Source organism: Miscanthus floridulus, chromosome 17 (assembly GCF_019320115.1).
Source record: "Miscanthus floridulus cultivar M001 chromosome 17, ASM1932011v1, whole genome shotgun sequence".
In the NCBI taxonomy this organism is placed as follows: Eukaryota; Viridiplantae; Streptophyta; class Magnoliopsida; order Poales; family Poaceae; genus Miscanthus; species Miscanthus floridulus.
This window is the reverse complement of record NC_089596.1, coordinates 19,545,490-19,569,966: the sequence shown is the minus strand read 5'-3', so window position 1 is coordinate 19,569,966 and position 24,477 is coordinate 19,545,490. Positions and strand designations below refer to the sequence as shown.

General features: G+C 43.9%; 2 pseudogenes; one reads left to right on the top strand and one right to left on the bottom strand.

The window, feature by feature from the left end:
* Positions 1-6,767: 6,767 nt before the first annotated feature.
* On the top strand, positions 6,768-11,243 carry LOC136517026 (ribosome biogenesis protein NOP53-like; annotated as a pseudogene).
* A 554-nt stretch (positions 11,244-11,797) lies between these two features.
* LOC136516879 (LEC14B homolog) lies at positions 11,798-17,979 on the bottom strand (annotated as a pseudogene).
* Positions 17,980-24,477: the final 6,498 nt, after the last annotated feature.

Genomic DNA, 24,477 nt, shown 5'->3' with positions numbered 1-24,477 from the left:
TAGGTGTTGTTTGATTTTAAACTCTTCAAACTCCTTTAGCTTTTCATTGTCATGCTAAGCTTGACATACTCATCATAGTCATTGCACTCAACCACTTGCTTGCCTTTGCCACTAGATCCTTGCTCAATGCTCTCATCAATTAAATCATCACATGATGTAGCTATATCAATCTTAACAACATCGTTAGTAGCATCATGTGGCTCATTTGGTAAAAATTCTTGAGCAATAACAAGATTGTCATGATTAATCTTGAGAGTAGTATATTCATCTTTTAGCTTGTTATGGCTAGTGATGAGCTCTTTGTACACCCACTCAAGTTTATCATGTTTATATTTAAGCTCTTTCTTAGAAGATTTGAGCTCCTTGAGTTTGGATGACATAGCATCATTTGCTTCTCTAAGCTCAACATTAGCCTTTTCGGCTATCTCATATTTAGCTAAAAGAGAATCATTCTTAATCTCAAGCTTTTCATTTTTAGCTCTAGTCTTTATAATGATCTTAGTATATTTCTTTAGCAATTTAGCAAGATCATCATAAGTAGGTGACTCATATTCATCATTATCGCTATCACTATCACTATCATCATATTGAGCATGATCATCACCACTACTATCATCATCATGTGATACCTTTCATTCACCTTTGGCCATAAGGCATATGTGTGTAGAGGATGATGGCGGTGGTGGCGGTGAAGATGATGAGTCAATAGCAATGGTGACTACCTTCTCGTTGTAACTATCATCATCGGATGATCCACTAGATGAATCAATGTTTGTGAGCCAATCACCGACGATGTAAGCCTTTCCACTCTTCTTCTTCTTATGGAAATCCTTTCTCTTGCCATCTCTCTTCTTGTATGGCTTGTTCTTTTTCTTCTCATCTTCATCTTCATTGCTTGAGTCATCTTTCTTGCCCTTGTATTTGTTCTTGAACTTGTCTTTCTTGGGCTTTGTGCATTGGTGAGCTAGATGACCAAGTTCTTCACAATTGTAGCAATCTATCTCGGAGATTGGCTTCCTTCTAGAGCTAGTGAAGAACTTCTTCTTGCCATCAAACTTGATGCCACTCTTGTTGAGCTTCTTTAGCATCTTAGCAGTCTTCTTCACCATGAGAGCAAGACTTTCATCATCAACTTCATCATCACTTGAGCTTTCATACTCAAGTCTTGCTTTGCCCTTCTCTTGACTAGCTTTGAATGCTAAGTCCTTATCTTTCTTCTTGGTAGAGGATGAGCCATCTTGTGGCGTGATGTGCATGTACATCTCATGAGTATTGATCTTCCCCAAGATTTGTGTCGGTGTAGCGGTGGAAAGATCACCTTGATGTAGCACGGTCACAATATGCTCATATTTGTCAATGGGGAGGACACTCAAGATCTTTCTTACAACATCGGATGGTTGCATTTGAGTGAGTCCAAGCCCATTGACTTCCTCTATAAGAACATTCAAATGTGAATACATTTCATTAGCACATTCCTTAGGAAGCATTTCAAAAGAGTTGAGCTTTTTTATGACAAGATGATAGCATTCCTCACGCTCACTCTTAGTTCCCTCATGGAGCGCATAAATCTGACCATAGTGCATGGGCGTCTTTGTAGTTCCTCACCCGATTGAACACATCTTTGCAAAGGCCTCTAAAGATGATGTTTCGAGCCTTTGCATTCCACTTCTCATAATTCACCTCATCGCCTTGTAGGTTAGTAGCATCCTGAGGTTTTGGGAAGCCTTGTGAGGCGGCTCTAAGTATACCAACATCTAGAGCCTCTAGATACGCCTCCATGTGAATTTCCCAATAAGGAAAGTCATCTCCCTCAAAGATAGGAGGAGGTCCATCCTCGTGAGACATCTTGCTCTAGGCAGTTAAGCCTAAATATGTGAGCATGAGGCTCTAATACCAATTGAAAGGATCAAGATGCCCAAGAGGGGGGTAAATTAGGCTAATTCTAAATTTCTTTGCAATAATTAAATTCTATTATTAGCCCAATTAACCCATTGTGCCTAGAAAGTGTTTCTAATTGTTCTACCACACAAAAGACTTACAACCTAAGTTCCAATCCTACTCTAGCATGACAATTCTATGAATGTAAAGACATGAATTGAATTGCACAAAGTAAATGCTCAAAGTAAATGCTCAAAGTAAATAGAGAGGAAGGAACGCGACGATATTTTGCCGAGGTATCAGAGAGTCCTCATTGGAGCACCCGCGCAAGGGTGTAGCTCCCCCTTGATCCTTGCAAGGATCAAGTGCTCTCTACAGGTTGATTCTTCACAACTCCGTCGTGGTGAATCACCCACAACCGCTCACAACGTGAGTTGGGTCACCCACAAGCTCCGTCGGGTGATCACCACACTCCCAATCACCACCCAAGCCGTCTAGGTGATGGCGATCACCAAGAGTAACAAGCACGAACTCTCACTTGACCACGACAAGCCTAATGAGAAGGTGGATGCACACTTTGCTACTCTTGATCTTCACTAATGAGAGCTCTCTTTTGGATTCTCAAATCTCAATCACCTCACTAGGACCTTGCTCTTCTTAGCACTCTCTAAGGTGTTTCTCGGCTGTTGGAATGAGCAAAAGTACCCCCACACACGAGTGGAGGTTATATTTATAACACCGGCTAAAAAATGAACCGTTAAGTGCCTCTGCGGGGTGACTAGATGCTCCGGTCATGTTGACCGGACGCCTCGGTCAGTATACTCTAAACTCTAGTGTTACAGTGTGACCGGACGCTGACCAGCGTCAGGTTAGCACTGACCGAACGTGTCCGGTCATGATTTTCTCTCTTTGGAACCTACTGGGAGTCGACCGGACGCTGGCCTCAGCATCCGGTGACATGACCTCGCAGCGTCCGGTCACTTACAGATGCTTTGACCTTGGTCAAATGAACTGATCGGACTCTTGGCCCAGCGGTCCGGGTCACAACCGAGCCAAGCTCCGGTCAGTATTTGACACTCCCTTCACTTCCAACTCTCAACCATATATGAATGAAGTTTGCTCCATTGGAGTCAAAGGGCTGTTATGAAAGCTACCTAGTGCTAGTTTTAACAAGTGTGCACCACACCTAACTCACCTAGTCTCACCTAGGTCAAGCTACCCGTTCATACCCCCTTAATAGTACGACCAAGGAAAAACAAGTCCTAAACTACTCTAAGTGTCTCTCTAACTCCAATCGACACTTAGAACTAGTCCATCCTTAACCTTGTCGTCCATCCTTTGAAAACCAAAGCAATTTCTATCGTAGGGGCATGACAACCATGATTGCCCATTCGATCTCTGTTACCATGACCTAACTCAATTGTTTCTGCAAAACACACGTTAGTCACAGTAATCACGTATTGTCATTAATCACCGAAACCCAACTAGGGGCCTAGATGCTTTCAATCTAAATGTTGCATATGTTGCAGTAGTTATACACATATGTTGCAAACGTATATTTCAGTTGTTTTCACCTTGTTTTGAGTGTTGCAATAGGTGTTGCTCCCCACATGCTCCGACTTGTGAGCAAGCACGCGCTGCACCAGGCGCCCCTGCACCACCAGGCAAGGTCCCCCACTGTTGAACATGTAGCCGACTCAACACATATGCATGTGTGTTGTGCTCGCTCCCCCTCTCTCGCATTGGGGCACGCACGCTGTGTTCTCTCTCGTATTGGGTATGCACGTTGTGATCCCTCTCTCTCTCGCATGCAGTTGGAGTCTCTCACATTAGGGCATGCGTGTTGTGCTCTCTCTCCCTCACATGGGGGTACGCGCGATGTGTTCCCTCTCACTCGCATTAGGGTATGCGCGCTGTGTTCCCTCTCTCGTATGTAGTTGGGCGAGCAGGAGGCGTGGGGGCGCGGCAACAGCTGGAGGAGAGGAGGCACTGTTCCCCAAGAAAAGGAAGAGGAGGCGTAGGGCGCATCAGGCGTAGCTCCACACGGGTAGGCGCAACAGCATGCGTGGGTGTCCGGACGCGCGGGTCTGTTTGGACATCCGAGCTCTAGCATAGCCCTTGTGAATTTGTATAACACTAAGAAATCAAAACTTTCTTATAGATGCAATTTTATTTATTGACTATTTTTTTATGAAAGGGTCACGATCTATATCTATATACTCTTATGAAGCTAAACCCTATTAGATGATTTTTTTCTTCATGCAAGGTGTCAACATTATTTCCCACTAAGTGACCCACTAGATGTTCTATCTCATCACGTAAGCTGTCCACATCATTCTCCACTAAGTCCATATCATCCCTAAATGATTTTTATCTTCATGTAAGGTGTCCACGTCATTTCTCAATAAAGTGACCCACGAGATGTTCTATCTATTCGTGAAAGGTTGAAAGGTCTTAATATGGTTTGAGGGGGTGAGTAGCCTATAAAAATCTCTATAAATCCACAAGAGCAATTTATTAGTAAACTAAATGACTAAATGCAAACTTGCTCTAGCTCTAAAGGGTTGCAAGCCACCTATCCAACCAATTCTAGTTGCTATAATCACTAGACACACAACAAAAGCTAAGTCACTACTCATTAAGAGCTCTCAACAAGGCTACACTAAAGAGCTCCACTAGATGAAACTAAACTAGCAAGCAAGCTCTCAAAACTAGCTACACTAAAGAGCTTACTACACAACTAGTTTACAAAGAATGTAAAGGAATGAGTAAGGTGATTATACCGCCATATCGAGGAATGAACCAATCACAATATTAGTGCCAACCAATCACCGGAAGAAATCCAATCACAAGATGACACCACAATTTTTCTCCTGAGGTTCATGTGCTTGTCGGTATGCTAGTCCCCGTTGTGTCGACCAACACTTGGTGATTCGTCGGCTAATAGGTACCACACACTTAGCCAACAAATGACACCGCAAGAACCTACCCACAAGTGAGATAACTCAATGACACGAGCAATTTACTAGAGTTGCTTTTGGCACTCCACCGGGGAAGGCACAAGACCCCTCACAATCACCAGGAGACGGCCATGAACAATCACCAACTCGAGCTGATGCTCCTCCATTGCTCCAAATAGTCTAGGTGGCAGCAACCACCAAGAGAAAACAAGAAATCCGCAGCCACAACGATTCCCAAGTGCCACTAGATGCAATCACTCAAGCAAATGCACTTGGAATCACTCATAATCTCACTATGATGATGAATCAATGATGAAGATGAGTGGGAGGTGTTTGCTTAGGCTCACAAGGATGTCAAGTATGTCAAAGTGCCAAGAGAGACAGCCCCAAGTCGGCCATAATCTATTTATAGACCCCTTGGCTCAAAGAGCTATTGGGCTGTCGAAGGGGCACCGAACGCACTGACCGGACACTGCCCTGTGTCCGGTCGGCTAAGTCGATCGCACCCCCGAGCCACTTCGCGCCTGCCACGTCGTCTCCATTCAAATTCGGACCGTTACCGCCTCTGCGCGCGTGAGCCAGTCAACGATAGGACGCACCTCTCTGCCTGATCTGACCTAGAGCGCCCTAGTGTTAGATCAAGTCCAGTAAGGGTCCAGAGCATGAATTCCCGACCGAACGCGTCAGGTCCTAGGTGACCGGATGCGCCAGTGAGTTTGGTCTTCTCTTTCGCGTGCTCAACGTGCCTACGTTAGCCTACGTCATCATCGACCTGACGCGCCCCCTGCGCGTCTGGTCTCTGACTCCTTCCAGGGTCCGATCGCGAGGCCGAGCCTCGCCCTCTGTGCGCGTGATGACCGGACGCTCCACCCCGGGTCCGACCGCGATAACACGCAGGGTCCGATCATAGCTTGGCCCTCTCGGCCATAGCCCTGGCACTGACCGGACGCGTAGCGTCAGAGTCCGGTCACTGACTTACATCTCCTTTTCTTTGTCTATCTCCTCAAACTCTTCACCCTTGTTTTCAATTTGCTAACCACAAAGTGTAGAACTTGTGTGCTCGTGTGTTAGCATTTTTCAAAGCATTTTACAAGGGTCAAGGTTAGCATACTAGTTTCCTAAATGTATATGCAAGAATCATGTCACCTAGTGGCACTCGATAACCGCTTAGCCAAAGATTTCCCTCTTGATAGTACGGCTATCGATCCTAAATGTTATCAAACTGTATATAGTGTCTTGATCACCAAAATAAAATGTTTATTTATACCTTTGCTTTGATCTCTATAGGTTTTTTGTTTTTCTCTTTCTTCTTTTTAAAATTGGAGTATTTGATCATCTCTTTTGTGGCCATCACCTTCGCCATGACCATCATCTAGCTCCACCACTTGGATTGGACTACCTTATCTAATTCACACACTTAGATCAAAGGTTAGTCCTAGGATTTCATCAATTATCCAAAACCAAACTAGGGCTTTCAAAAGTGTCTACATCATTCATCACTAAATCTATATCATCCCTTATTAATTAAAAAATGTCTACGTCATCTTTATCACGTGCAATACTTTGTTTCATCGTCTATTCTTCTATAATGAATCAAATATTCTATTGATTTTTCTTCTATTAACTTATTAATTTTTACCAAATTTGATATAATAAAATAACATGCAAGTCAAATTCATATATATATATATATATATATATATATATATGACAGAATACCGTGCAGTAATGCTAAGTGTGTAACAAATTTATCTTAAGAAAATCTTGCAGCAATGCGTGGGTCTTCTAGGCACTATTCATTTCGCTGAAATTTGGCTTACGTTGTTATGCTGATTTGCTGTGAGAGCTATTTGTTCGCCGAACGAGCATTATTGTGACCCCACCTGCCAGTGACCCACCGAGGCCGCTGAAACCCTAGCTTCCCACCAGAACCCCTCACCTAGTCTCTCCTCTCCCTCCCCCGCCTCCTCCTTCCCAGACCTCCCTTCCGGCGGCTTCCCTTCCCTGCGGACCTCCACCGCGCGCGCGCGTGAAGGAGAGCGGCCGCGGCGATGGGGAAGGCGTCCAAGGGCTCGCGGAAGGGGAAGAAGGCGTGGCGCGCCAACATCCGCACCGACGACATCGACGACTTCTTCGAGAAGCAGACGCGCGATGCCCACGCGGGCGCCGCCGCCATCCCTTCCCTTCCTTCCGACTCACTCTTCTTTGTCGACAAGCCCGCCGCCTCCGCGTCGACTTCCGCCGCCGGCGCCTCGGACACAACCACCAAAGGTCACCTCCGTCACTTACGCCGCCACTAACTTCTTCCCCTCCCGCTTGGTTTCAGTTACAAAATTATCAAGGTAGTTTCTGATAGAGTATAAAGTTACATGATAAAGTTAAATTTCTTTTTAAGATGCAACATGGTAAACGTTACTTGTAAGAGTAACACATCCAAAGAATTCAGTATGATCGATGTGTCTGTTGTGCTACTGAATAGCGCAGTATCTGTTGTGATATTGTGATAACTTGCAATCTTCAAATTCTAGACCCTTGTGTGTAATACTTAACCAGGTCCCTTTAATCTTCATAACTAGGTGGTTTTGTAATTGTCACAGTAGCTTAGGATCGGAGTTTAAATAACATCTACTTGATTACTATTTCTGTTGCCACATCTTCTATCTATAACTTAATACTTTTCGGGCTAATTCATGCCCTGCCATAGCTGCAATTTTGGTTACTGTTTTCAGATATTCCTGTCAAAAGGAAGATTGAGAAGAAGAGGGAGAAGGTTCTTTACCATGAGAGTTTGTTGAAGCGGAATCCATTTGTGCAGCCAATCCCATCTTCTGTGGTGAGCAAGAAGGATAAGAAGAAGGCAAAAAGAAGGAATTGCAGGAGACACAGGGAGAGAAAAGTGTCCTTATGGTATCTACCACATAAAATGATTATCTTGAGTTTATTTGTGCTGCTTGCTAAGTGACAAGATTGTTTATTTTTTTTCCACAGGAAGATGATTCTGTAGTAAAGAACTTTGACATCTGGGCTGGGGATGGTAAAAGTGATTCCAAGGCCAAAAAGGTGATGGAAGTCTCGTTAATACACACTACTGTTTGTATCTAAAAGCATGTAAATTTGCATTTGCAAAGTATACGGTGTTCTATGTATGGCATAGAGATCTCTATTTTTGAAATGCTGAATTTGGTGGCATCTGCAATTTTTCATATGGTCAAACTAAATGCGTGTTTTTGTATTTCTACTGGCAGAGATCTACTACATCAGTTATTCCTGCTGTTGAAGTTGAGCCTGCAGGATGTTCATTTAATCCTCCATTGGAAGCGCATCAAGTATGTGTTAACATTTATTTTCAGAGTACCTGATATGGGCAATGTACTCTATTCCTGAGTAGTTAAAAATTGCTAGTAGATACTCCTATATTTTTCAATGATGACAGTAACAGCCTAATAGGAGGACCCTGCTGTTGCTTTTGTTAAAAGTGAAGTCAACTGACTCATGGGGTTTGTGTTGGTATTTGTAGGACTCTCTTGCTCAAGCTGTAGCAGACGAAAAGCGTAAAGAGTACATGAAAGAGTTGGGGCCAGCACCTGTACCACTCATAGTTCCTGGCGAAGCTATAACTGAAGAAGATGTACGTTTTATCTCTGACGCTTATACGGCTATTTTGCAATTTGGACATTGCCCTGTCCTACTAGAAGAGGCCCCCTGTTTGTGATTCTAACTGCATGCCTATTTGGTTTGCATCTGTTGATTTTCTTTTCATAGGAATGCAGAAATCCATATTTATATTAATGTTTTTAGTGATTCACCAGGGTAAAAAGCATGTCCATTAACATATATCATGAAAATGTGTTTCTTGTCATGTTCAGGTTGCTTCTGATGTTTACCTTTGAAAGGCTTGTTTGGCATCTTATTTATAAACTGTGTGCTTTGTGATGATAAATATTTTTCAGTGCAGTGTTTGACTAACCATGTGGCTTGCAGAAATTCTTTCTTGATGCTGATGATGGAGATGAAGATGCTGCAGAAGAGGATGGAGATCAGGATGCTGATACTTTGGTTGGACAAAGGTTAGACCTGAAAATCTATGGTAGTACCTCGTTATGTGACATTGGTATTGTTTTGGCAATATAGACTGCACACATAATGCACCTTGGATGCTGGTTGCATTGCAATATGTTTACCAGAAGCCTGTATAGTAGTAACATAATTTTTTTTGACAAATCTGTGGATGTGATCATGTGTCCGAACTTAATTTTGAAAATATTGGTTCCCTTGGTTGAATAGTTTGACTTCTATTTAGCCCAAATATATCATGGTCTTGGACAGTGGTAATGAGCTACAGTAATTGTGCTGCCAAATTTTGACTTTGGTACATGGCACATCCATCATCAAAGCTTTCATGGGTATGACATGGTAATGATGGTTGTAAAAATTTATATCAGTTTTTCTTTTGCATAGTTATTTATATGTTCTGCAAAGTGAATTGTTAATTTAGTATTTTGGAGATCTATACATAAAGCAAGGAATGCTCTTTGAGCGATTAACTAAACTTTAGAATTAACGTTTGAAGTTTCTGAATGACCATGAAATTTTGGAATCTGATCTGTGGAGGGATCGTATGCATTCTTGGCCAAACATTCTGTTGGAAATGTTTAAATTTCAAGATATCCCCTTCACAAAAAGTATTGGAGTCAAGATGTTTCTTATTGTGACCTATTTATATTTGAAGATCTTATTGTATTTAAATTTTTGGTTTATTTCTTTTCAGGAAGAACAAAACAAAAAGAGTTACAAGAGTAGAACTGAACAAAAGAGCTCGCCGGAAGGAGAGGTTAAGAGCAGAAGCGGAAGCAAAGAAAATGGAAAATGTTTCGAAAGAAATTGACTGGTAGGTGTGGTTATGTTCTTGGATCATTGAGGTTACTGTAAATGTACTTAGCAAAACCGGAATTCTGTCATTACTTTTGCAGCTTGCCAAATATAATGGATGAGATAGCTAAAGAGGACAAGGAAAAGGAGAAGAGGCGCATACGGCGAACTGTGGTTAAAGAGGAGAGGCGTAAATCAGGCCCACCTCGTCTGGGCAGACACAAGTACATTTCTATGTTTCTATGTTTAACTAATTAGTTTTCCAATAATCATTCGTGATGAAAATGGCTATGATATACTAGATGCTTTGCAAATCACATCATCACACTAGTTACATTTAGTTGTATGATGGTAGATTATGGGGAATGTTGTGGCACAGAAATATTTATCAAGCTATTGTCCTTGGTACATGTGTTGATTTTTTTTAGTTTTATGATTATTGATTAATAATCACAAGACTCCAAATGTAACAGATTTGAACCAGCTCCTGTTCAAGTTCTATTGACAGAAGAGATTAGTGGCTCTCTTAGAAAGCTAAAGGTAACAACTGCTGCTTGTTTTGTTGATTCTCTATTTTTTCTGCAGTAGTTAACTGCAAAATTCCTGTAGGGGTGTTGTAATCTTGCGAGGGATCGGTACAAGAGCATTGAGAAACGTGGAATACTTGCACCAAGCAAGAGAATAAGGTTTGCCTTTGTTTTTCCTCCAAAAGAGTTGTTGACTTTCAGGTTACTAGTTTTGAATATGCCATACTGACTGACATGAAGGCTTACGTATTGTGATAGCCTTCTCGAACTATGGCTTTCAGCATGTGTCCATTTGTTTTGTATTGTCATTTGTGTAGTACTCCCCTTCTGCATACTTATTCAACGTCCTTTATGACTGTCTGATGGTTTTAGTGGTGTCTTCCCAGGGTTTGCAGTAATGTCTTATGCACCTGGCCAATCTAGCAACTCCTCTTTTTTTGCTATCAGTTGAATGATCATTTTCAATAAAACCTTACAGATTGATATTCACCTAAGTTTGCTGTCCACAAATCATTATGTTCTAAAAAAACATTGCTTTAGGAAGTTATGTTATCATATCACTGTTTTAAAGGGACAATGTCTTATGCACATTCATACTGTGGATCTGAAGCTTTTCTTGTTCCTGTTAAGTTTTTCCTCATATAACTTGATATTGAGTTCTTCCTCATATAACTTTGATATTGAGTTCACCCGTCTAGAACATGGTACTTTTATGCTACGATATAAGATGTATAACCTGCAAACTCATCCATGTGCAGCAAACATTGGTATTGAAGTCAAGTTCCGATTTGATGGATGATATGGTGATCTTCCTTGTCCCCCAACAATATCGAGGACAAGTCAGAGGGATTGAAGAGGCTTTACTAAAACTGATAACGATGGGAAGTCCCTGCTATAAGCAAAGAGCATGTTCTACGGCTTTTACATCTCCCTTTGCATGTTCAGTGCCTAGTAGGGCAAGGGAATGTTTCTCCTTTCAATGTCTTGTGAATTGCCTTGTAGGCAATTCTTTTCTATAACGGAGGTGACATGAATTCATGATAGTAGGAGGGCTTATTATTTGTGTTGATTCTGTTGATGCGGGCTGTTGCTACACAATCTCACTGTTGACGCTAGTTTCATAAGATCTGGAATGTACTCGTATACCTGAGCTGGCGTGGTTAGAATGAATACCACTATTAACTATTAATAGTACAGACAAGCTCGGACCTGTGTGGATAATTTCCGAATCCGACTGGCAAGGATATGGCATATGGGAAAGAATTTTATATGATGGGTAATTATCCACACCCGTGGACACGGTATATTATCCCATAGGTGAGTGGAATGGATACTTTCCGAATCCAACAACGGTGGATGTGGTATATTATCCACACCCGTGTATTCCAATCCAATCAAAATTCGGAAAAGAAAAGTGGAAAGTTACTTCGATCCCATCTGCTCTGTTTTATCCCTACCTATGGGGAGGTTTATTGGAAAATTTTCACAACATGATTTAACATTTACTTTATTGGGAAATTTCACATGATTTGAGCATTACTTTTGTGAGCTAAAAGCAACATATTATCGCACGACTTATAAAACTACATGAGCCAAAAGGCACTGTACATGTTGCTCAGTTGCAATTCCCAAACAACAAACCAAACACCATGTTCACCACCATTTGGTGTAACCTCTTTGCAGACGAGGAGCAAGCATCTCACATGAAGGGATCTGTGAAGGGATCGGCGTATCTCCGGATGTAAGGGGTTGCCCTCTTCTCGTCGTGGACGAGCACTGAAGGGTCGTCGTCGTCGCCCGATGCCTCCCAGCGGGCAACATAGCCGTCCCAGGAGGAGCTGACAAGCGTTGGGTAGTATGGATGCCAGGTGCAGTCTCTGATGATCGAGCCATGCCACGAAAGCCTCTTGACAGTCTTCCCGCTTACCTGCACGAGCAGCAAAGTTCAGCCGGTTCAGAGCAAGGACCCAGGACAAACGGAGTATTTATGCAGAAAGATCAAACGTGTCGATGCACATGGGATATGCAGCTAATGCTGTATTCTTGTCATTTGTCAACCAAGGAACCCCTAAGTCTCCATCTAGTTGTGTGTATGATCATAACCACATTAGGGGAAAATGGTTGGTTACCGACAGGGACTAACCGAGATCATCATGATATTACTGTTTGTAGTTGATAATTGATAGTTAACACAATGCTGATGTAATGTAACTGGATATCCAAAAACTGTACCAGACTTCAGACTTCAGCAGGCTATCATTTGGAAAATATTAAATTTTACCACAAAATTAAAACATAAAAAGAGTAATTCAAGGAGAAGATGGAAGCAGCATACCACATCATAAATATGTACAGACTTGTCACTGGATCCTGTGTATATGTACCTCTGACCCGTGCTGAAACAGAAAACACAACAATGGATGAAAAGATAAAAAAAAAAACTTAAACTTTGCGCATAAAGACTAGCAACCAAGCCCACTAGAAACCAAGAGATGATAACATGTAATATTTGATCGATATTATCATTTTAGTAAATTATTTCCAAAATTCAATTTACATTGTTCCCTCTTAACATGCTATTCTAAGCAAGCAAGATAAACCATCGTTCGCATATTTGACTTCTACATGATAAACTTACACGAAAGGTGGATACCTAATGTTCAAAGAAAACTTAGCTGAATGATCTGAATAAGTGCACCTAAATTTACGAAATGCACATCATAGACTTGGTGCATGATATTCAATTTTTGTACTAAATAAATGTGCTTCTAAATATCTGATAATCTTGTGCTGATATATATGCCATGTTGACCTTATGTCACTGTTAATAAGGTGCAAATGTAATATAAAATTACTGAACTTTCGTGACTAAAGAGGAGCAACCAGCAGAAGACATCATGGTTTTTGTTGAATTATTCAACTCTGACTCACAAGGGAAGAGTGAAAGAAACTCATCACTGGTAATTGTTTTAGATGTGTGATCTTAATCTGGCTCACTAACACCCTTCCCCAGACCCCGCACAGAGCGGGAGCTCTCTGCACTGGGTACGCCCATCTTAATCTGGCTCACGATCCTAATCTGCATACTAGTATCCAGATTACAGTTATGTCAACTGTCCAATAGGATAATATTGCAAACCCCACAATCTACTCAAGTCAATGATCAACTTTCCACTAACAAATGTAACCTTTTGAAAGCAGTTCAAAGGAAAATTCCAGTACGCTGACGACATAAATAAAAATATCAGCTGTTCCTTCCTGACCTGTGCACAGGGGAGAAATAGCAACGGATAAGCGTTCGTAGAACTGAATGGCCTCTGTATGTGGCCACAGACTGATCATGTGGATGCTTAAAATGGTGGGCTTCTGATGGAAATGGCATCCACCTATAGTCCCAGTCCACTAGACTCACTGGGCGACTGTGAAATCAACAGAATCAAATTAAAAATATAGAAATTAGTACCCACAAAAAAAGGAGATGGAACTTAATTAACATTACATAATAGGATAATTTTGCCCTAAGACATTGTCCAAACTTTTTATTTCGGCCTGGCACTGTCAAAAAAAATTATTTGCTAGAAGACACTAGGTAGTGTCCTACAATAAAGAATTTTTGATGTCCTATAGCAAATTTCACAGAAGCTTAGGGTCCAGTAGCAAAATTATCCTCAATAATAAATGGCTATAAAGCAAGACCCTACGCTCTCACGACGGAAGACATTTTCCTGATGTCCCAAAGTTTGATTCTCTGATCCTTGCAATTGGAGATGAAATAACGCCCATCACCACGGCTATCGATAAATGTAACTCCATCTAAATGACCTGTCAAAGTACCCTGCTGACTTTTCCCCTGAAAGGCAACGTCTGTCCCACACCTGAGGGTTATAATTCACAAAATTTAGTCAGTGAAGGTAAAACTGTATACATAGATGATTAACGACGAATACATGAACGGATCGTCACAAAAGAAAATATATGGATGATCTAATAGGCAATTCACTGAAGTTGTTTTTGCTGTAGTTCCTCATAATTACCTCCTAGGATCTAGATGGTATGTCTCCAACTGCCATTTTAAAGTATGAAAACTTGTTTGCTTCAAGAAGTTTCATAGCCATACCATAAAGCAATGTTTTACCTATCACATATTGAGGTCTATTTATCATACAGAAAATTTGTGGTAGTTGTATGATCTATTAGATGAAACAGATGATTCTAATGAAGACCAAGGAAAGCAAAAAGGAATAAGAAACATTCAGACAATATTAACCTATGATCTATTAGATGAAACAGATGATTCTAATGAAGTAAGACCAAGGAAAGCAAAAAGGAATAAGAAACAATCAGACAATACTAACCTTACAGAAACTATCATCACTTCCAGAGTACAACACATTTCCACTTTCATCAGCGAAGGTAACAGCATTGACATCAGCCTTAGAGAAAAAGTGGAAAATAAATGATCACAAAAAATGATTTTCCTAGCACAACCCGTACAAGAGATAAATATTATTTACTTCTAGCTGCCATATTCCAATCCTATGACATTAAACCGTATCATGAATTTATACCACCCAACTCAAGCATGGCTGTGGCGTTTCCATCATCAAGCAATATGAGTTTTGTACTTCCAAGTTTTCACAAGTTTCAACCACACCATGAAATTAAGAAAAAGTTGTCTTATAGGTAGTCTATTAAATGATTAAGCAGTAACTGTACAATGGCTTTGGCTTGCTGATCTCTAGTCTACATAAATTGACTCCACTTGAGACTAGTTTTGTTTCACTTCGTCCTATTATATTTCCTTCTGAAGTGTGCAATCACTCTCTTGCATAAGGCACTAACATTGTATGCCATCATTAGAGAGTACTTCCAATTGACTCTATGGAATTCTTGAGCCACCAGACACGACTATTTATTTTTTCCCATCTGACATGGAAAACAAATATAACAATGCATATCAAATAAGATAGTGTTCTCCTGTGTTTTTCGAGAAAAAAAAAAGATAGTGTTAATCAGATGGTTGCATACTTTATGAGCACGGATGCGGGCTGACACTTTATTTGTTGCAAGGTCATAAACATATATTGACCTTTCATTGTTCCCAACAACAATTTCTTTACCATCTTTTGAGAATTTAACAGAAAATATTCCAAAGTCCTCATCCTCATCACCACCAGTTAAATCCAATCCCTCATGAATTTCCTGCAGAACATGGATTACAAGCACATCAGTGACGTTTTAAGAACGCAGCACGAGAATGAAGCTGACGTTTTTAATAGATGACAACAGCTCAAAAAGGTTTGGGAATAGAGCATACAGTAATATTAGCATGTGATTCCTTTCCAGCACTCTGCACGTTCACAATGTGAACAGTAGGCGACAAACTTGCATAGGCCTGCAAAAAGTGATCAGATGCATCGATGAAAAAACTAGGCATGCCAAACATGAGACGTGACTTGGTGAAGTTAACACCACACCCTGTATACAAAATAGACCACAAGATAGGTCCCTTTCCAGGAAAAAGAAGCAGTGCATATAAAATTGATTAAAAAATAAACTTTAAGTGGTAAACTAAAACAACAGGAATATTCCAGAGCACCAAAGTTGCAGTCCGCTTGGGTGCCTATTTTCCTACTAATCTGAAATCACCTTATTATGGCAAGATGAAATAAACACTGGTGTCAAGTATGTGCTACTAATAAATTGTTGCAACTTTTTTAAATAGACATATTGGCTACTTAACAGCAACCATCACACCCAGTTAAAGTTGTCGTTATAGCGATAAAATCTCCTGTACCTGGTGAAGATTCTTGTAAAAATGTAAGAAATTGCCGGAATTGCAAATCACAACAACCATATGTAGTAAATTTTGAAGAAGGAATACATACTAGGGATAAATGATTATAGACAGAGACACTGTAAGTTTGAAAGAAGGGTATGGACCAGATATATGATGTCTTTATTTTTGTGTCAGTTCATTAAGAGAAGAAAGGCGGTAGTCACACAACACACCTAAGAGTCTAAGATACCAGAAACATCACAAAGCACTTACGAGTTAAGACCATGCGTGCCACACTTGAATTACATAACGACCACAACACAAGGACAAGACGCTCTAGAAAACCTACAGAAGCCCTGAGCCCCGGCTGCACACCGTAGGTTTCCTTCCTCCTCTACTGTCCGCACGATCAAGAATGCACATGGAGAAGCATTGTTAAAGACACAATCATTTTGATGTTCCCATAGCTTCCATGCTATTAGAATTCTCAATGAGTAGTTTAATGTTAGGAGATTTGTATGAATACAGGCATCCAGCTAGTATGGTCATTGGCGGCCCTAGATACAGTGAACATGTTGTAAATACAAAGGTCCAACTCACAGTCATATACAAAGACCATTAAATTTGTGGAAGGCTCTGAAGCCCTGTAATTTTGATACCAAAATTATGCCTCAGAAGAAGCTTTCGGAAATTTAACCTGGTAGATGTTGCATCAAAATAGGTATCTTCTAGTCGGATCAAGCACAGTGCAAAATGTGCTCCCAGAATAGCAGTAAGAGGTCCAGGATCCAGTCGAAAAGGAAAATTTGGTGCTCAAGATGCTTACAAGGAATCGTTGGTCAGGTGAGAGAGCAATGTCTGAAACCGTCCAGTGCACCATTCTGCAGCTTATATCCTTATGAATCTTCCACCCTTTCTCGGCGTCGTAGACTCTGATGCGGCTTCCCTTATAATCACATTTCCGCACACAGAATCGTCAGCCACTACTCAACTTTTCATGAGCAGAAGCACAAAGAACCAACAATGACCAAAACCATCCACTGTATCAGCAAGACCAACCACCTACCCGAAACCCAGCGATGAGCAAGGAGCCATCAGCGGAGAACTGCGAGACGTAGGCCTCGCTGTCCACGTCGTCAACGCCCCACGGCCCCTTGGTGGGGATGTGCTGCCTGCCGACGTAGGCTCGGTCGGCCGCGGAGAACCCGGCGCCGCCCGCGCGGCCGGCCTCCCTCGCCGACACCAGCTCGAACGCCGAGAAGGGCCTCTTCCGGAGCGCCGAAGAGGCGCCGCGAGCCCTGCGGCACGGCTCCGACGTGGCCCTCGTGAGGTGGGACATCTTGCCGCACAGCGTGAACCGCTCCACCTCCCGGTCCCGCTCCGCCGCCTTCAGGGACGATTCCCCACGCGCGCTCCGCCGCACTCCTCGCATCCTGCCGCGAACGAAAAGACTGATTCTTGCAGGAGCTTGGTGGAATTCGAGGCGGCAATCGATCGCTCCTAGCAACAGCAGGCGAGTCGGAGCACGGAGGGATCAGGTCAGTCCTGCAGAATCCCGCACTGAATTGCTGGAAAAGAACAAAAATATCAGGCGGTGTTCTTCGCTCCCCTCAAAGCACAGCGAAAAAAATCTGAGCAATTGCAGAAACTGACAGCAGACTTTGTACCCTGGAACTGGAACTGTACCGGGGGGCGGGGGCTGGATTCCGCGGAGGCGCGGGGTTTTTTGGTAGTTGGCCGGCGGCTTCTTGGGAACCTGAACTCCAGAGTCGAGAGCACCGGGCTAGCCGGCTAGAGATGGCGGCCGGCCGAGCCTTCTCCCGCGCTGACTGGCAAGCGGGACCCACGGCACGTTGCGCAGTTGCGCTCGTGCGGCGGGAAGCGCAGTCGCGTGGCCCGTCCAGTGACGGACGGGGAGGCCGGAGGAGCGCGCGGACACCTGGCGGCCGGCGGTGCAGGGCCGCAGGCGCATCCCGTGCGGCTGCCGTGTCAACGGCGCGTGGCGTATGGCGTGACGTCAGGCTCAGATGGTGAACGTGACCCCAACCGGCAACCGGGACACGGTGGTGTTACGGTTTGTTGTTCTCGCTGGGACTCCGTGACAGCAGCATACCCAGCGATATGCATAGTTGCATACACATACACGACATGAGCAACTCCAAGACCTACAAATAAAACTCCAATATTGTCAAGTCGCCACCAGGGTTTTCAAATTTTGGTTACCGAGATTCACGAAATGTCATCGAAAACACTTTTTAGACTTTCACAAAAGGTATAATTTTCTAAACTTTTAGATTACAAAATATTTACCATGATTTATGACTACACATCTATTGAGCACAACAATCTACGACATAAACAATAGAAAATATGAGCATAGAGTCATATATTTACAATAGAACACATGTTTTAGTATAATATGAAATTCAAAATTTTCTTATGGTCCCCTAAAGTACAAAACTTAAGAAAAATTTTCACCAAAATATTAAAATCCTAGTCGTCACGGAGCTAGGATGAGGCAGAGAATGACGAGGGAAGGAGGGTGTGGCATTCAGTTAGATTCATGAAATTGGATAGGTAATTTGGGATAGGAGAGAGAATTTCGGGGGTACACACCAAACCAAGGGATTGGTGTGGGTAGCCGAAGGGAGGTGGAGCGAGGTTCTCTTTTTTTAGGAGCTTTAGCTCTAGCTTTTTTAGAGAAGTCCTTATAAACGCTAACTCATGAAACGATTCTACGAAAGTAATGAGAAAAATATTATTTATTAAATTAAAAGGATATAATAAAGACATCTTTTTTTGAGTGGAATATAATAAAGACATCTAGATGCGGCTTCTCTGATTTCTCTAATTTGTCAAGCCACGTTGGTTGTAAAGAAATCTAATAACCAAATAGGGCGTCACAAATCGATAGGGCCTCACATATCAGTTCAACCATAAGCACTAGTATATTGCCCGTGCTAACACTACGGATTACATTAAGGACAAACTTAACGCAAGTGCACATATTTAAAAATGCATACACAATAAATAAAATAAAAGCCATCAGATCCTGAACATAAATTTGTACTTCTAACATTGAAGCAAGTACTTGTCCTGACAGTTGATAAGGCATTGATCAATAGAAGTATTTGAAAATCCATAAGCCATGCTGACCAAGGAAGGTCCCGTTGTATTACCACTATTCAGGTTACTCTAAAAAACATGTGTGGGGAAATATTATTCAGAGGATAGTCAATGGTCAGCATTTAAAAGACAACTAAAAGTGCTGCCAATATGCTATATCACAATCACAGAGCTGTGTGCAATCACAAAATCCTAATTCTTCTAAACCCTTCCTTGTTGAATTAGGAGCAACGGGGCTTTCAGGCCTTCCTTGGTGAATTAGGAGCTGTGCTGCCAATATGTTGAACTCATTGGCTGCTGTTCGGAGAATAAAAAAAAAAGATGATGCTATCCATCCGAACTCAAACCTGCAGAATAAAAGAATTGATGGAAGGCTCATTAACACATCAAACCAAAGTTTAGAAGCAACAAACCCTGGGTAAAATAAACGACTTTATTTGATGAAACCTTACATCATTGACTGGGTGGATCATCTGAATATCTCATCTTGAATTTCCTACACTTGAGCATAATCCATCAGCATTCTTCAAAAGGACGACGCTCTGCACGGTAGATAATAAATTACCAAATAACATAGATAACCAACTTCTTCAGTTCAAAGGGAAATGAGAGAGATGCACAGTCGCTTTAGTATTAATGACAACATGATGACTTTCTTTCTATAGAGCAAACTTGTTCAGGTAGCCAATGCAGGGCTCCTGCAGCCCCTATCTAGGCGGGTACTGCAGCACAAGATTTCTCTCTACGCCGATGATGTGGTGTTGTTCCTTAGGCCAGAAGCAGGCGACATCAACTTGGTAATGAAAATTCTCAATCTTTTTGGTGATGCTTCAGGACTTAAAACCAACCTACAAAAGAGCAATGTCTTGCCTGAAAGCATCTAGGCCCCTAGTTGGATTTCGGTGATTAATGACAATATGTGATTATTGTGACTAACATGTGTTTTGCAGAGGCAATTAAGTTAGCTCACGGTAATGGAGATTGATTGAGCTATCATTATGGTCATGCCCCTACGATGGAAATTGAAACGACCTGATTTCCACGAAGGGAAATCCACAGAGTCGAAATGTAATAAGACCGTTGCAGATCATATTACCCAAATTCCAATCGAATATCACATCCATACAACGTAATATCAGAGTACAAATAGTGCGGAATTACATAATTTATTACATCGCCGCATTGGCGGAATCAAAAGTAGCATTCATTCAGAACAGCTTGAAGATAAGATCGCCAAAACTCGAGCGTAGGAACGAACCCCTCAACCGTCAAACTCCTCGGAGCTATACTCCTCAGCAGAACCTGTGTGCCAAAATTTATCAGTACGATTTGTACTGGCCACTCCCACCCTATGAGCATTGCTTTGTGGAATTTGGATGCAAGTTGGATATATTCAAAGGGAACCTATAAGGCTGGGGTTTCCTATGTTTTAGCATATCAAGTATATAATAATAGTTGGTCAAGTTTTAACACCATTCCCACACACATTCCACCCCATTCCCTTTCTAGAGCCAGGTTTCGATCCTGGGATCGATATACCACCATCTCCACACTATCACCATACCATTGCTCAGTCGACAGGTCAACTCCCTCTTGGCACTGTCTCAAGGCCCATAACCCCTGGCTACGTCCGACACTCTCTCACGGGGGAAGAAGAGAAGGACTCATCTCTCTATCTAGTTTAAGCGAAACCCAGGAAAGATCCATAGCCGACAAGTCGGCATATGTATCGATCGATCAACCAAACACTCTGCAGAGGTTTTACATACCCACAAGATAGCCATCCTCGACGGTGCCCCGTCTAGGCAGATTTCGGTCGCTTGCTAGCCTAGAACGATGCCACCCTACCTCTCACCCTGGAACATCCCAAGTCTAGTCTGGGATGGCTGATACTGTGAGTCGTAGACAGAGCCGAGGCCCTCCGGATGTCAAGAGCCAGGTCCACAAGGCCTCCTAAAGTCTCGGAAGGGTGTAGGGGAAATCGCGCGCCCCGTACCTCCTTGCACACGTTCGCCTAGTAGTAGTGGCATTGTTCTACCAAGTAGTCCGACCGTCCCGCACCATATAGGGCGAGTGGGATGTAAAGGATTCCCGGTGAGTCTGAGTACTAGTAAGTCCGTAGGGATTGACCAAGCCAGAATGTCTTCATCAGGGTTTCCATTTTATGTGCCACCACAGCACCTCTACCCCGGGCTCCACCTCTCTGAGGTTCACACCTAAGGACACCTCCAATTACCATTTACCCGCCACAGGTATTCCATATCCAAGTGCCCAGGTAGCACCACATGGCAAGACTCGCCCCAGGCTTGTCGCATACTCTAACTTGGTCGACACAACCCTCACCCTCCACACACCCAAGTCACACACGCAACACTCTCCCCATGGTCCAAATAACACCAGTTTCCACCATGCATTAATGTAGTATAAGCGTAGTAGAAGTATAAGCAATGAAATATAGCAGTAAGCGTATGTCTAGCCTAATAGCAGGGTATGCAGGGGTAAGGTTGTGTCAAGATAAAGGCCATCAAGTAAGCATACTACCATGCAAGTCCTATCATAGTATGATTATAACAGTAAAGTAAAGCAATAACAGTTCTACATTAGCCATGCGTAAATAGGTGCTACGAGATTGGGTGGGATGTGGCACCTTCGGTACAGTCGTCTCCGTACTCCTCATGGTACTCTCGGCCCTCGTCCATCTGGTTCTCCTCCGAGTTTGTAAACGATCGCATTATAGTCGCGTTAGCGATGTCTATAGAATAGCACAAAGAAGCAATACAAATTCAAAAGAGCCAAATGCACTCAAACAAGGGTTCATTACGTAAAGTTTGATTTTAGATGAATTTTAGTCCTAGTTTCGTATTTTTCTGAGGTCGTATGAATTAGTTATGAATTTCCGAAGTTTAAATCATCTCTAAAAATGGGAAAAAGGCTGATTAATTCAGGGCTGACACGTGTCACACTGTGACTGGTCCACGTGGCATGCTGATGTCAGCATGATGTCATCGTCTCAGTTCTGGTAGTGGGGTCCCGCACGATGTCATCATGACATCATCATGACGTCACTCAATGACAAGTGGGTCCAGCGGCTTTGTGTCGTTGACTTGTGGGTCCGGTCTAAGTCATCGTCAAGCCAATTGGGTGAGTCAACGATCAACAGATCACAGTCACTGATAGGTGGCCCCGGTCAACGGCCAGTGTTGACCAGTCAATGGCCAATATAGGCCGGGCCTCGACTGGGCTGGTTGGGCCTAGATACGGGCTGGGCTTTGGCCTGCCACGTGGCGCACGCTGGTGCGGCCATGTCATCCTACTGGGCCACTAACGGGCCGTGATCCACAGGCGTAGGTGAGGCGTGGTTCATGGTGAACCCGCCTGTGTTGGTCCATAGACCGCAGAGCCGGTCTATGAAAGACTTGGTCCACTTACTCCTTCCTAGGGTTTGGTTCACGTGCACAACGTGGTCGTGGTCAGAGCTCGGTGGAGCTGCTCGAGACGTGGTCAGCGTGGTCGTGGTCGGTGAGGTCGTGGTCAGAGCTGCTCGACGGAGCTGCTCGGGACGTGGTCGGTGTGGTCGTGGTCGGAGCTGCTCGGCGGAGCTGCTCGGAACGTGGTCGGCGTGATCATGGTCGGCGAGGTCATGGTCGGAGCTCGGTGATGGAAAAATCCCCTTCTCTTCCCCGACGGGGCTCCCGCCGATGGTGAGGTCACCGACAAGCTCCCACGGCGGCGCTAGCATCCGATTAGGGTAGGCAATAGTTTCCCCATGCCTCGGTGAGTGCAGCGGTGGGGTCAAGGTGGCGGCTGGGGCTTCATAGGGTCCTAGCCATGGTGAATGACGGTGTGGGTTTGTCGGTGTGCATGGACAGGGCTGCAGTGGTAGCGAGAGCCTAGTTGGAGGAGCGTGTGAGCTCCACGGTGCTTCTATGGCCACGGTGAGCGTGTTGGAGGAGCTCCTGGTACTCCCAGTGGCTTTGGTCATGGTGATGGGGGCAAAGCAGAGGCGGTGGCGCTCCGACGAGGTGCGGTGCGGCAACGTAGGGCTCCGATGGGCTTCTTCCTCGGCTAAGGTGAGCGTAGTGTGTCTCTCAACATGGCGGAGCCATTCGGGTGTCAATGTTGCCTTTACCGTAATGTAGAAGACGCGGTGGTCTCGCCATGGTTGTGCTCTCGGCCATGGTGAGCGCGTCTGTGCATGTGCGCTCCTGCTCCGATGTACAACATCATGGCTGGGGTCCTCCTTTTGGCTGATGGCAGCGCGCACGGCGTGTCCTGGGTCTCGGCAAGCATGGCAATGGTGGTCTCCCTAGCTAACCAATTGGGCTAGGTCAGAGCTCGAAGCTTTAGCAATGTTTCGATCATGGCGGTGCACGTTCCATTTGGCTAGGGAGGTGGTCTCAGCAAGATGGCTCACCGTAGGGTTCGTGGCGGTAGGATGGTGGTGCGGTGGCGAGGCGAGGTCATGATGAGGCGATGCAGTGCTGTGCTGAGCAGCTACGTCGCTGTAGCTGATCGGGGCGGCGCTCCTGGCTCTAGCGAGGTCCTTCCCGCAGCGGCTTCCTTCTCCTCCTTGCTTCTCCCTCCTCCCTCTCTCTCGGCTTGACGCGGTAGGGTGCTGTGCCACCAGTGGCGGCGGCAAACGGATGAGGGTTAGGGCTCACGGACGTTGGATTTTATAGCCAAGCTCCAAGGGCTCCAATGGCGGACGGTGATCGGGCGGTGGTGATAGTTGCGGCGCATCCGACGGCTTGCGTGCGGTAGCGTAGGCGCGGCGCAAGGGGAAACAAGGTCATGCGATTTGCGTGACCCTGGGCCCATGCCTGCCACGCTGGTCGGCTCCCGGTCGCATGGGAGAGGTTGGCGTAGGGAGGAAGAAGATGCTACTGTGCTGACAAGCGGGGTCGAGTCGTTAGGCGCTTTGCGCGATGTGGTTGCGTGCTGCGCGTGATGGCTGACGAGCGGGCTCGGCTTGTCAGCGGTTGTGCGCGTGCGGGTGGCGATGCTGGGCCGGCTTCATGGGCTACGTGCATGGAAGGGCAGGCGTGGCTCGGCTGAGCTAGCTGGGCCGGTTCGCAAGCCCGAGCAGGCCTGGGCTGCTGCTGCTCCCTCTTCTTTCCTTCCTCTTTTACTTGTTGCCAATTTGATTAGGGTTTATTATAAATATTAAGTAAGTTAGTTAAACATCACATAAGGCAAAAGAATCCAAATCACAAGTGGGTCTAAGGATGCATGCATGATTTATTTATTTAGGAATTTTAATTACACATGTGGCATAAAACCAAACTAGGCTTGTGATCTTAACCTAGTTGGGTTACATTCAATCCAAAACTTGGGCTTC